This window comes from Lissotriton helveticus, chromosome 9, assembly GCF_964261635.1.
Source record: "Lissotriton helveticus chromosome 9, aLisHel1.1, whole genome shotgun sequence".
Taxonomy (NCBI): Eukaryota; Metazoa; Chordata; class Amphibia; order Caudata; family Salamandridae; genus Lissotriton; species Lissotriton helveticus.
This window is the reverse complement of record NC_136070.1, coordinates 24,664,961-24,678,839: the sequence shown is the minus strand read 5'-3', so window position 1 is coordinate 24,678,839 and position 13,879 is coordinate 24,664,961. Positions and strand designations below refer to the sequence as shown.

Here is a 13,879-nt window from a genome sequence, read left to right as displayed (position 1 = left end):
TAACCCCTCCCATGCTCGTGACGGAACCGTTCCGTCACGAGCCTCGGGTGGGCTGTGCTGGTGACGGAACGGTTCCGTTACGGCCCAATCGCTCGAGTACGGGAGTACCGCGTGGCCCCGCCTCCTCCTAAGCGCTGCGGCGAATAGCCGCCGCAGCGAAGGGGTTAAGAGGGTGGACGGCATCCAACCTGTGATGTTTTACTTTGTGAAAACCAGCTCCTAAATAGATATCTATTTGTCTTTCATTTTTAAGTCTCGCGTCAGCGAAAGATCTTATGTCGCCGGCTTGCCGGGAATGTTGGACAGGGGATGGGCACACGCTTTCCCTCGGCAGATTTCATCTCGTGGGCGCGCACGTGCACATCTTCTGTTCAACATTCAGCAGCCTCTCGCCTCTCTCATTCACGGGCGCACACACACAGCCACACTCACGCATGCGCACACACATTCCCACGCGCACACACTCACCCCCCTCTTCCCCCCCCCCCGGCACATGCAGGGCTTACATACACACACACAAACGCGCACACACACACCCTCCCAACCCCACTCACCGGGCACACGCAGGGCTTCCATCACAGTTTTTTCTTGCAGATGTATATATTGCGAACTCGACCCGAAGTATTGGAGTGCTTTACATTATCACTAGTTACGTTGCACAAGGACACATTAATTTCTGGTAGGTACGGGGAGATTAAGTGATTTGCCCAGAATCACAGGAAACTGAGCGACGCCGATGATCGAACCTTAGCTCCAAAGTTGGCAGCTCGGACGTGACGTAAGGCCACATCCAGCCTGGCTTCGTGGCAGTTTGTAACCCGAGGACTACATGGCCACTTGTTTACCTCACAGCATGTCAGGTGCGCTGTAACAAGCGCTCAATGTATTCAGTTTACAAGGTGTTCCCTCAGTACTTCTCTTAGTATCTTAGTGGCAGTTTGTAACCATAGGGCTACACGCTCACTTGTTTACCTCATAGATCAGGTGCGCTGTAATATGAGCTCAGTTTGTTCCTTTTACAAGGTTCCCTCAGTACTGCTTTCTTGGTATTATTCCAAAGTTCACTTGCCTCAGCTGAGTCAGCTCATCGCCTTCCGTAACTTATTTTCCCGCTGAGCGCCCAGGTGCCTACGTCGGCGGATAAGCAGTGACGTCCCTCGAAGTCCTCCCAGTGCTAGGCTATTGGATCCCCTAACCTTGCTCCTCCCTCCAGCAGCCCCTGTTGATTCCGGAAGTCCTGTTCACGCTCGGTGCAAGTTGCACAACATGTCTGTAGTTACAAGGTGAGTTTGCTGCAGGAAAGCTGCGTAAAGGTCAGAGCTATCCATGACGGAACTGGGGAACCGGGTTCGAGTGTCTGCATCGGTTCAACATCTTGCGATTCAATATAATCACTTAATCTCCAGTGCTGCAAAACATTAAAGAGTCATTGTGTAATGTAACTTGTGCTCTTTTAAAGCGCTCCAGTGTCTTCGTTCAAGCTTGCGCTATATAAAATTACAAACAAAAAAATAAATGAATCTCGAGTGCGGGGAAAGAAAAACCTGGGAGGATGAAGGGATGACTGACAGGTCTAATTGCAGTTAGAATGGCTGATATACCCGGCTTGGAATAGGCTAAGTGGACCTGCGAACGACATCTACTTGTGCCTTTTGGTACACCGAGTGGGTTACTTACAGTCTGGCTCTCTTGGGTAAAGTTTATGGACCTGGCTATATGTATTACTGCCAAGGGAATCTGTGATATGCAATAACTTCAGAAGTCTTGGTTTATAAACCAGCAGTATTCATCATATTTTGATTTTGTTTAGCCTATGCTTAACTTGATAAATGAACAAGCATTTGCAATGCAATAGGTCTCGCAGTTGTGAGAGTTTGAGCTATTGGCATGGTAAATGGCAATGCCCTTTATTTACGTGTTGGTTTTTAAAACATAAACAAAAGGCATTGTCAAATACAATGCCAATAAACTCTCGCAAATGCGAGACCTATTGCATTGCAAATGCTTGTTTATGTTACAATCTGGTTTACATAAAACTCTTTGTGTATTTTTTTATTAGCACAAATTTGACACAAAGGTATTGAAATATCAAATGAAATACCATTATTTGTAAAGTGCACAGCTACCTCCGGAGAGGTGTCCCGGCGCTGGGGGCCGTCCGGAAGATTAAGCGAGCTATGGCCCAGAGTCACGTGGTGCTGGGCTGACCTGCCGCCACCGGTGCTTTACTGAGCACCAGTTACATTACGTGAGGTTGCATTCATTTTTGAAGGCACGGAGGGATTCAGGGACAGAGTTATCAATACTTCAGACGGCGCAGCAAGCTACTTTTCTGCGCTGTGTGAAAAGGCAGGAACGTGCTGTATTTATCATCATACGGCAACTTCCTGTCCTTTCCTAACACTGGCGTACTTTTGTCAGCCTAGCGCCATCCCAGGCACCCTTCCGCCATGGTGCAGGGGTGCCTGCATTGTAGGAAAGGTTGGTTTTGTGCAGGAATGGGCACCTTCCTGCACAAAAAACATCCCCAGAGGCATCATTTTCCTCTTTCTACGTGTGCTGCACAGTGCAGCACATATTGAAAGAGGGAATAACGAGGCAGAATAAAGGTATTTCTCCTCGTTACACCTCACCTGGGGAGGCGTAGTATTTTGACACATTCCCAGGTCTACCACTCATGGTCAATCTCGGAGTGTGCCGAAATCCATGAGTGGACGACCTCCACAACATTGGACTCCGCCAGATCGTGACCGAGCCCACGCACTCAGCAGGACACACCCTCGACCCCCTCTTCACTACAGGAAACTCCATCCCCTTCAGCCACACCACCGAACTCCCATGGACCGACCATCGTTGCGTCCACTTCACCTTCAGAATACCCACCATCCACAGACACCAGCACCTTCTTCCACAAAGAAACTGGACCAAAATCACCGACGACCAGCTCACCTCCTCACTCAACAACTCCACCCCAACCATCGCGGAAAACGACGACCCCAACACCGCAGCCCGAACCCTGCATAGATGGATCTCGGACAGCACCAACACCATAGCCCCCCTCAAGAAAAACAACAATACCTGTGCCAAGAAAGCCAGCCACACCACCGAACTCCCATGGACCGACCATCGTTGTGTCCACTTCACCTTCAGAACACCCACCATCCACAGACACCAGCACCTGCTTCCACAAAGAAACTGGACCAAAATCACCAACGACCAGCTCACCTCCTCACTCAACAACTCCACCCCAACCATCGCGGAAAACGACGACCCCAACTCCGCAGCCCGAACCCTGCATAGATGGATCTCGGACAGCACCAACACCATAGCCCCCCTCAAGTAAAACAACAATACCCGTGCCAAGAAAGCCAGATGGTTTACCACCGAACTTCGAGAATCCAGGCACACATGCCGCCGCCTCGAAAAGGCCTGGAGAAACACCAAATCCACAGAAGCCCACAACAACTTCAGAGCCGCCACCAACGCCCACCATCAACTCATCAGAGAAATGAAGAAAAAAGCGATTGAAGACATAATCTCCACCCACGCACACAACAGTAAGGAACTCTTCAGCATCATCAAGGAGTTTGCCCAACCCACCAGCGAGTCTACCGACATCCCTCCCTCACAAGACCTCTGCGACAAACTCAGCACCTTTTTCCACCACAAAATCAAGAGCATCTACGACAACTTCGACGAAGACAACCAACACACTCAACCCTCACCAACCATCCCCGACACCAAGAAACCAGCGATTGATGACTGGACAGCCCTCACCACCGAAGACACACTGAAGACAATGAAGTCAATCCACTCAGGGGCCCCCACGGACCCCTGCCCCAACCACATCTTCAACAGAGCCGCCGACACCATCGCACCCATGCTCCGCCACACCATCAACCGCTCCCTGGCGACTGCCTCGTTCCCCGACGACTGGAAATACGCCGAGGTGAACCCCCTCCTAAAGAAACCCTCAGCGGACCCCACCGACCCCAAAAACTACAGACCCATCTCCCTGCTCCCGTTCCCAGCGAAAGTCATCGAGAAAGCCATCAACAGCCAACTCGCCACATTCATTGAAGAACACAACATCCTCGACTCCTCCCAATCCGGCTTCAGAAAAAAACACAGTACGGAAACCGCCCTCCTCGCCGCAACAGACGACATCCGCACCCTACTGGACAAAGGAGAAACAGTAGCCTTCATCCTCCTCGACCTATCAGCGGCGTTCGACAGTCTCCCACCGCACGCTAATACGCAGACTCTATGACGCAGGAATCCAGGACAAGGCCCTCGACTGGATCTGCTCCTTCCTCTCCGGCAGGACGCAGCGGGTCAGACTCCCCCCTTTCCTCTCGGACCCCACACCTACCACCTGCGGAGTCCCCCAGGGCTCCTCCCTCAGCCCGACGCTCTTCAACGTCTACATGGCTCCACTTGCCCCCATCGTCAGAACCTATGGACTCAACATCGTGTCATACGCAGATGACACCCAGCTCATCCTCTCCCTATCCAACGAGCCCAACACCGCCAGACGCAACTTTCGAGAAGGCATGGAAGCCGTTGCCAAATGGATGAAAAACAGCTGCCTACAACTAAACACCAACAAAACAGAAGTACTCATCATGGGCCCTAACCCCGACGCCTGGAGCGACACCTGGTGGCCCACCGCCCTCGGAAACCCGCCAACCCCCACAGACCACGCACGCAACCTGGGAATCATCCTGGACTCCGAGCTCAAAATGGACCGCCAGATGAACTCTGTCTCATCTTCCTGCTTCCACAACATCCGCCTACTTCTTAAGACCTTCAAATGGATCCCCCTCGAACACCGAAAGACAGTCACTCACGCCCTGGTCACCAGCAGACTCGACTACGGCAACGCACTCTATGCCGGAATAAACAAAAACCTCATCCGCAAGCTACAGAACATCCAGAACGCCGCCGCAAGACTGGTCCTCAACCTGCCAAAACACTGCCACATCTCCCAGCACCTGCGCACACTCCACTGGCTCCCCGTCGAGGCGAGAATCACCTTTAAGATGCTCACCCACGCACACAAGGCCCTCCACGGCACCGGACCAGCATACCTGAACAGCAGACTCAAATTCCACGCACCCCAAAGGACCCTACGATCAGCCCAGCTCTCCTACGCCGTCGTCCCCCGCACCAGAAAGACCAGATCGGGAGGCTACTCCCTCTCCTTCCTCGCGGCCAGAGCCTGGAACGCCCTTCCGCTCCACCTCAGACAGACAACATCGCTCCCCATCTTCGCAAGAAACCTCAAAACCTGGCTCTTCGACAGACCCCCTCCATGATGGACTGGAACCTGCACCCCCCCACCCCTAGCGCCTTGAGACCCTTACGAGTGAGTAGTCACGCTTTAACAAACCCCTGATTGATTGATTGATCAGTAGGAACACCCGCGACTCACCCATGGAGGGCCTCTCTGGGGCAGGGTAACGCAAGGCAGCAGTGGCGTAGGAAGGGGGGTGCGGTGGGTGCAGGCCACCCCAGGTATCAGCACTGAGTGGAGTGGCAAAAATATGTGTTTTAAACACATATTTTTGCCATTTGTCAAGCCGGGCCTGACAAGAAATGTTCTGCACCGGGTATCACCTGAGCTTGCTACGCCACTGCACGGCAGCGAGTTACACTAGGTTTATCACGCCACTCAGGGGCAAGCAAGGTGGCCTTGTGTCACTTGGGAAATCTCTCGCAGGTTTTGTGTCGCAAGGGCGACGCAAAACCTCCATAAAGCTAGTCCTAAGTGATTTGCTCAGGATCACAGGATGTTGAGCCGAGACTGGAAGCCGATACCAAGTTCCAAAGGCGGCAGCTCCGGCTGCAGCACCACATCCTGGATATGGTATGGTGGCAGGAGCAGCCAAATGAAAGCTCGGCCCAGGATGCACCACGCCCAGGGGGAGGAACAGATCACAACCATAAAAGTGTGAAGTGCACAAGGTGCGGGTGTCTCCAGATGAGCCTAAGGCAAACATCTGTGTTAGAATGTGCAAGACTTGTCGTGAGGTGGGGTACAATATGGGGGCGGGACTAGGGCACATCTTACACATCTTTTCATCATTTGTAACTGCCATATACTGGTGGGGATTGGAATGTGTGCACGAGCAAATTACACACTCAATAAGTGCATGGGCAAATAACACACTCAATAAGTGCATGAGCAAATTACACACTCAATAAGTGCATGGGCAAATAACACACTCAATAAGTGCATGAGCAAATAACACACTCAATTAGTGCATGAGCAAATAACACACTCAATAAGTGCATGAGCAAATAAAACACTCAATTAGTGCATGAGCAAATAACACACTCAATTAGTGCATGAGCAAATAACACACTCAATAAGTGCATGAGCAAATAACACACTCAATACGTGCATGAGCAAATAACACACTCAATTAGTACATGAGCAAATAACACACTCAATTAGTGCATGGACAAATAATACACTCAATAAGTGCATGGGCAAATAACACACTCAATTAGTGCATGGGCAAATAACACACTCAATTAGTGCATGAGCAAATAACACACTCAATAAGTGCATGAGCAAATAACACACTCAATTAGTGCATGGGCAAATAACACACTCAATTAGTGTATGAGCAAATAATTATTTATTTATTTAAAACACTTGTAAAGCGCGAACGAAGGCCCGAGGGCATCTCGGCGCTAGAGAACTGCTGTGTTTAACCCAGGGAGGCAAGAAGTACAAAGGTCAAGAGAATCTGTTAAAGGTTGAAAAGCCAAGTTTTAAGGCTCTTTCGAAAAGACCAGAGGGAAGTGCTGGTCTTAGTTGAATATGGGAGTGTGTTCCACAATTTCGGTGCAGCTACTAGGAACCGCCTGTCGCCCCAATTAACAGTTTTGGTTCGGGGGATCGCCAGATCAAATGAGATTGAGGAGCGCAGTGTTCTGGAAGGGCAATAGGGAATCAAATTTTGAGTAAAGAACACTGGTCCGGCATTGTGTAAGGCCTTGTATGTCAAACACAGTGCCTTAAACTTTATCCTCTTTTTCACTGGGAGCCAGTGAAGGCGCTTTAGAGTTGGTGAGACCGAATGGTATTTAGGGATTTTCCCTAGAAGCCTTGCAGCGGCATTCTGGATAGCCTGCATTTTAGCTAGCACTCTCTCCTGGGCACCTAGAAACAGGGCGTTACAGTAATCCAGGGTAGAGAGAACCAGGGCACTTACCAATGTTTTGGCGTGATGTTCAGGTAAAAAGGGCAGAATTTTTTTTATAAGCCGGAGTTTGTAGAAGGCAGAGGAGGAGATCTGGTTGGCATGAGGCAGGAAGTTCAAACGATTGTCGAACAATACACCCAGGTTCCTAACTTTGTCAACCGGGTCTGGAGGCTGGCCCATAGACGACGGCCACCATAAGGAGGACCAGTCTGGGGAAAGATTGCCAAAAATAAGAACCTCTGATTTTTCAGAGTTCAATTTCAGGCAATTATGGGTCATCCAGCTGCCTATTGCCTGCATGCCTTGGTTAAGCATGTTGGCTTTTTGTAGCCCGTCGTTCTTGACCGCTAGGATCAGTTGGGTGTCGTCAGCGTAGGACGTTAGGCTCATCCCAAATGCCCTGATGACTTTGGCAAGGTCCGACACATAAATGTTAAAGAGTGTCGGACTGAGGGATGAGCCTTGGGGAACTCCACATGGTAATGACAATGGGGAGGACTCGAAAGGTCCCACAGTGACAACCTGGGTCCTGTTGGCCAGGAAGGAGGCAATAAGTTTTTTGGCGTTGCCTCGGAAACCTATGCTCTCGACACGGTCGACCAGAGTGGTATGGTCGACCGTGTCGAAGGCCGCAGATAGGTCCAGTAGGACCAGGATGGCCGAGCCTCCTGCATCCCGGATGGATCTAATATCATCCGCCGCCTTAACCAGAGCGGTCTCGGTTCCGTGACACCGGCGGAAACCAAACTGCGATTCGTCGAGCCTTTTATTCTCCTCGATAAAGAGGGAAAGTTGGGTGTTCATAACTTTTTCCACCACTTTCGCTAAAAGTGGCAGACTGGCAATGGGCCGATAACTTTTAGGTTCCTCTTTATCCAGGGAAGGTTTCTTCAGAAGTGGTTTTATAAGTGTTTTCTTTAAGGTGTCCGGGTAGATGCCTGTGGAAAACATGGCGTTGCAAATCTCAGTTATGGAGGGGAGGACTGTGTCCACAATTGGCCGTATAACCTTCAAAGGGCATGGGTCCAAGGCTGACCCCGATTTAATAGAGGATATGATGTTGAGTACCTGTGAGCAGGTCACCTCTCTAAACTGCTGAAAAGTTGGTCCTTCAAGCTGGGTAAAGGCCTCGTGGGAACTGATAGCAGTATTGGCAAAGTTTCGATAAATATCATCCACCTTGCTGAAAAAAAATCTGGACAAGGTGTCACAGATGGCTTGGGAAGGGGGGGGTGTGAGATCAACAGAAGAGCCAGCTAGCTGTCTGGTAGTCTCGAATAGACACTTGTTTGAGTTTTGTGCATTTTCTATTTTGTAACAGTGATATCTTTTCTTGGCGTCTATAATGAGATTTTTGTATGTTGTTACCGACTCTTTGTAGAGGGATTTGGATTCCTGTGAATAGTCTTTCCGCCAGTGTCTCTCTCTATTCCGGCACTGTTGTTTTTGTGTGTGTAGTTCGTCCGTGTACCATGGGGCCGACGGGGTAGCTCTATTGCGTGACCGCTCCTTGACTTGAACCAGATCTCTGGCTGCTGAGCTGACCCAGTGGTAGAATTGAGAAGTGGCTGTATTAGGGTCAGTGGATAACAACGGGGTGGTATCTGTAAGCAGATTTTTTAAGCTACATTCGTCTATGTTATCCCATGCCAGGTATGATGGACGAGAGTTATGGTTGGATTTTTTGATCGGGAGATCATGAGTTTGTAACGATGAAAGAATAAGATGGTGATCAGACCATGTTAGAGGCAATATTTTTGTGACTAGAAGGCCAATAGCATTGGAGAAAATGCCATCTAACAAATGACCTCCTTCATGCGTGGGGGCATGAACCAAAGTGGCCAGGCCGAAGGTAGATAAGTCGGCTAATAGAGTGGCTGTGTCGGAATTATCATGGGCATCAAAATGAAAGTTAAAATCACCTAAGATGGTGAAAGGAGAATCTAATGCAGATACTTCCAGAAATGACCTGAATGCGCCAATAAAGTCACTTCTAGGCCCTGGGGGGCGGTACAGAAGAATCCCTTTAAAGGTATAGGATGGGGACATTTTAATAGAAAACTCAATGGCTTCACAGAAGGTCTGTGCAATGATGGTGAACCTTACACTGTAGGTATCACGGGCGATGATGGCGATGCCACCTCCCTTTTTCTTGATTTGCCTATCTAATCTATGGGTGGTATACCCCATCGGAACTGCTATGACCAAGTCCGGGTCGGATGCTGGGCCCATCCATGTTTCAGTCATGAACAGGAGATCTATTTTGTGGTCAAGAATCAACTCATGAATGTCTTGGCTATGCTTGCCGAGCGAGCGGACATTTGTGAGTGCTATCGTGTGTGTTTTCATAGTGTGAAGTTTACTTTCGGATGGTTTGTGGATAGCGGGGATCGTAGTGTGACAGCCTGAGCAATGAGTTACAGGGCTAGTGAGCAGGGAAATTGGGTGGGAGATAGTACAGGTTTCTCTAGTCATGGGGCGATAACGCAGAAGCTGGGCGGCAGAGTAATAAATGCGAGGAGACTGGTCAAGCGGGCCAGGGGGGGTGGCCCTAGGCCCGGGCCAGGCGCGGACGGGCGCAGACGGGCTTGCCTTTGGCGCGCCTTCGTGCATGAGCAAATAACACACTCAATTAGTGCATGAGCAAATAACACACTCAATTAGTGCATGAGCAAATAACACACTCAATAAGTGCATGAGCAAATAACACACTCAATAAGTGCATGAGCAAATAACACACTCAATTAGTGTATGAGCAAATAACACACTCAATTAGTGCATGGGCAAATAACACACTCAATAAGTGCATGAGCAAATAAAACACTCAATTAGTGCATGAGCAAATAACACACTCAATTAGTGCATGAGCAAATAACACACTCAATAAGTGCATGAGCAAATAACACACTCAATACGTGCATGAGCAAATAACACACTCAATTAGTACATGAGCAAATAACACACTCAATTAGTGCATGGACAAATAATACACTCAATAAGTGCATGGGCAAATAACACACTCAATTAGTGCATGGGCAAATAACACACTCAATTAGTGCATGAGCAAATAACACACTCAATAAGTGCATGAGCAAATAACACACTCAATTAGTGCATGGGCAAATAACACACTCAATTAGTGTATGAGCAAATAACACACTCAATAAGTGCATGAGCAAATAACACACTCAATTAGTGCATGAGCAAATAACACACTCAATTAGTGCATGAGCAAATAACACACTCAATAAGTGCATGAGCAAATAACACACTCAATAAGTGCATGAGCAAATAACACACTCAATTAGTGCATGGGCAAATAACACACTCAATTAGTGCATGAGCAAATAACACACTCAATAAGTGCATGAGCAAATAACACACTCAATTAGTGCATGGGCAAATAACACACTCAATTAGTGTATGAGCAAATAACACACTCAATAAGTGCATGAGCAAATAACACACTCAATAAGTGCATGAGCAAATAACACACTCAATAAGTGCATGAGCAAATAACACACTCAATTAGTGCATGAGCAAATAACACACTCAATAAGTGCATGAGCAAATAACACACTCAATTAGTGCATGGGCAAATAACACACTCAATTAGTGCATGAGCAAATAACACACTCAATTAGTGCATGAGCAAATAACACACTCAATAAGTGCATGAGCAAATAACACACTCAATTAGTGCATGAGCAAATAACACACTCAATAAGTGCATGGGCAAATAACACACTCAATTAGTGCATGAGCAAATAACACACTCAATAAGTGCATGAGCAAATAACACACTCAATTAGTGCATGGGCAAATAACACACTCAATTAGTGCATGAGCAAATAACACACTCAATTAGTGCATGAGCAAATAACACACTCAATAAGTGCATGAGCAAATAACACACTCAATTAGTGCATGAGCAAATAACACACTCAATAAGTGCATGGGCAAATAACACACTCAATTAGTGCATGAGCAAATAACACACTCAATTAGTGCATGGGCAAATAACACACTCAATAAGTGCATGGGCAAATAACACACTCAATAAGTGCATGAGCAAATAAAACACTCAATTAGTGCATGAGCAAATAACACACTCAATTAGTGCATGAGCAAATAACACACTCAATAAGTGCATGAGCAAATAACACACTCAATAAGTGCATGAGCAAATAACACACTCAATTAGTACATGAGCAAATAACACACTCAATTAGTGCATGGGCAAATAACACACTCAATAAATGCATGGGCAAATAACACACTCAATTAGTGCATGGGCAAATAACACACTCAATTAATGCATGAGCAAATAACACACTCAATAAGTGCATGAGCAAATAACACACTCAATTAGTGCATGGGCAAATAACACACTCAATTAGTGTATGAGCAAATAACACACTCAATAAGTGCATGAGCAAATAACACACTCAATTAGTGCATGAGCAAATAACACACTCAATTAGTGCATGAGCAAATAACACACTCAATAAGTGCATGAGCAAATAACACACTCAATAAGTGCCTGAGCAAATAACACACTCAATTAGTGCATGGGCAAATAACACACTCAATTAGTGCATGAGCAAATAACACACTCAATAAGTGCATGAGCAAATAACACACTCAATTAGTGCATGGGCAAATAACACACTCAATTAGTGTATGAGCAAATAACACACTCAATAAGTGCATGAGCAAATAACACACTTAATAAGTGCATGAGCAAATAACACACTCAATAAGTGCATGAGCAAATAACACACTCAATTAGTGCATGGGCAAATAACACACTCAATTAGTGCATGAGCAAATAACACACTCAATAAGTGCATTAGCAAATAACACACTCAATAAGTGCATGGGCAAATAACACACTCAATTAGTGCATGAGCAAATAACACACTCAATAAGTGCATGAGCAAATAACACACTCAATAAGTGCATGGGCAAATAACACACTCAATTAGTGCATGAGCAAGTAACACACTCAATAAGTGCATGGGCAAATAACACACTCAATTAGTGCATGGTCAAATAACACACTCAATAAGTGCATGGGCAAATAACACACTCAATAAGTGCATGAGCAAATAAAACACTCAATTAGTGCATGAGCAAATAACACACTCAATTAGTGCATGAGCAAATAACACACTCAATAAGTGCATGAGCAAATAACACACTCAATAAGTGCATGAGCAAATAACACACTCAATTAGTACATGAGCAAATAACACACTCAATTAGTGCATGGACAAATAATACACTCAATAAGTGCATGGGCAAATAACACACTCAATTAGTGCATGGGCAAATAACACACTCAATTAGTGCATGAGCAAATAACACACTCAATAAGTGCATGAGCAAATAACACACTCAATTAGTGCATGAGCAAATAACACACTCAATTAGTGCATGAGCAAATAACACACTCAATAAGTGCATGAGCAAATAACACACTCAATAAGTGCATGAGCAAATAACACACTCAATTAGTGCATGGGCAAATAACACACTCAATTAGTGCATGAGCAAATAACACACTCAATAAGTGCATGAGCAAATAACACACTCAATTAGTGCATGGGCAAATAACACACTCAATTAGTGTATGAGCAAATAACACACTCAATAAGTGCATGAGCAAATAACACACTCAATAAGTGCATGGGCAAATAACACACTCAATAAGTGCATGAGCAAATAACACACTCAATAAGTGCATGAGCAAATAACACACTCAATTAGTGCATGGGCAAATAACACACTCAATTAGTGCATGAGCAAATAACACACTCAATAAGTGCATGAGCAAATAACACACTCAATAAGTGCATGAGCAAATAACACACCCAATTAGTGCATGAGCAAATAACACACTCAATAAGTGCATGGGCAAATAACACACTCAATTAGTGCATGAGCAAATAACACACTCAATTAGTGCATGAGCAAATAACACACTCAATAAGTGCATGAGCAAATAACACACTCAATTAGTGCATGAGAAAATAACACACTCAATTAGTGCATGAACAAATAACACACTCAATTAGTGCATGGACAAATAACAATCAATTAGTGCATGAACAAATAACACACTCAATATGTGCATGTGCACACAGCTCATAAATTAGTGCATGAGCAAATAGCACATGAAATTAGTGCATGAGAACATAACACATTCCATTAATGCATGGGCACACAACACGTGAAATTAGTGCATAAGAAAGTAACATGCGCAATTAGTGCATGAGAAAATGAGACATGCAATTGGTGTATAGGCAAATAAGACGTGTAAATAGTGCACGGCACACAATAGGTGCAATTAGTGAATGAGAAAGTATCAGTCTCCAAATCCCCCATAAAGGAATAGGCCTCGAGTTGCAATCATGGCCCTGGTCGGATATGGACCCGGCGGGGCTCGGATGCTGCTGCGGCTGACCCAGCTCAGCTCCTCGTGCTTCTGCTGTGTAGCGCCCAGAGGTGGCGCTTCCAGGCGCAGGGCCCGCCTCCTGTGCGCTGCCCCCATTCCTAGGCACAGCGGACATTCCTGTACGTCTTGGGCTCAAGGTCCTGTCGGTTTTTGTTCCCCGGATGAACGCCGCATCCGGGGCTCCCACTCGGGGCCACATTCG

The 13,879-nt window shown here is 46.6% G+C and overlaps 1 protein-coding gene across 1 annotated transcript in view; it reads left to right on the top strand.

Annotated features, from left to right (window-relative positions):
• Nucleotides 1-13,879, top strand: part of NPAS3 (neuronal PAS domain protein 3) — a 1,515,755-nt gene that overhangs the window by 586,023 nt on the left and 915,853 nt on the right. The window lies entirely within an intron of this gene.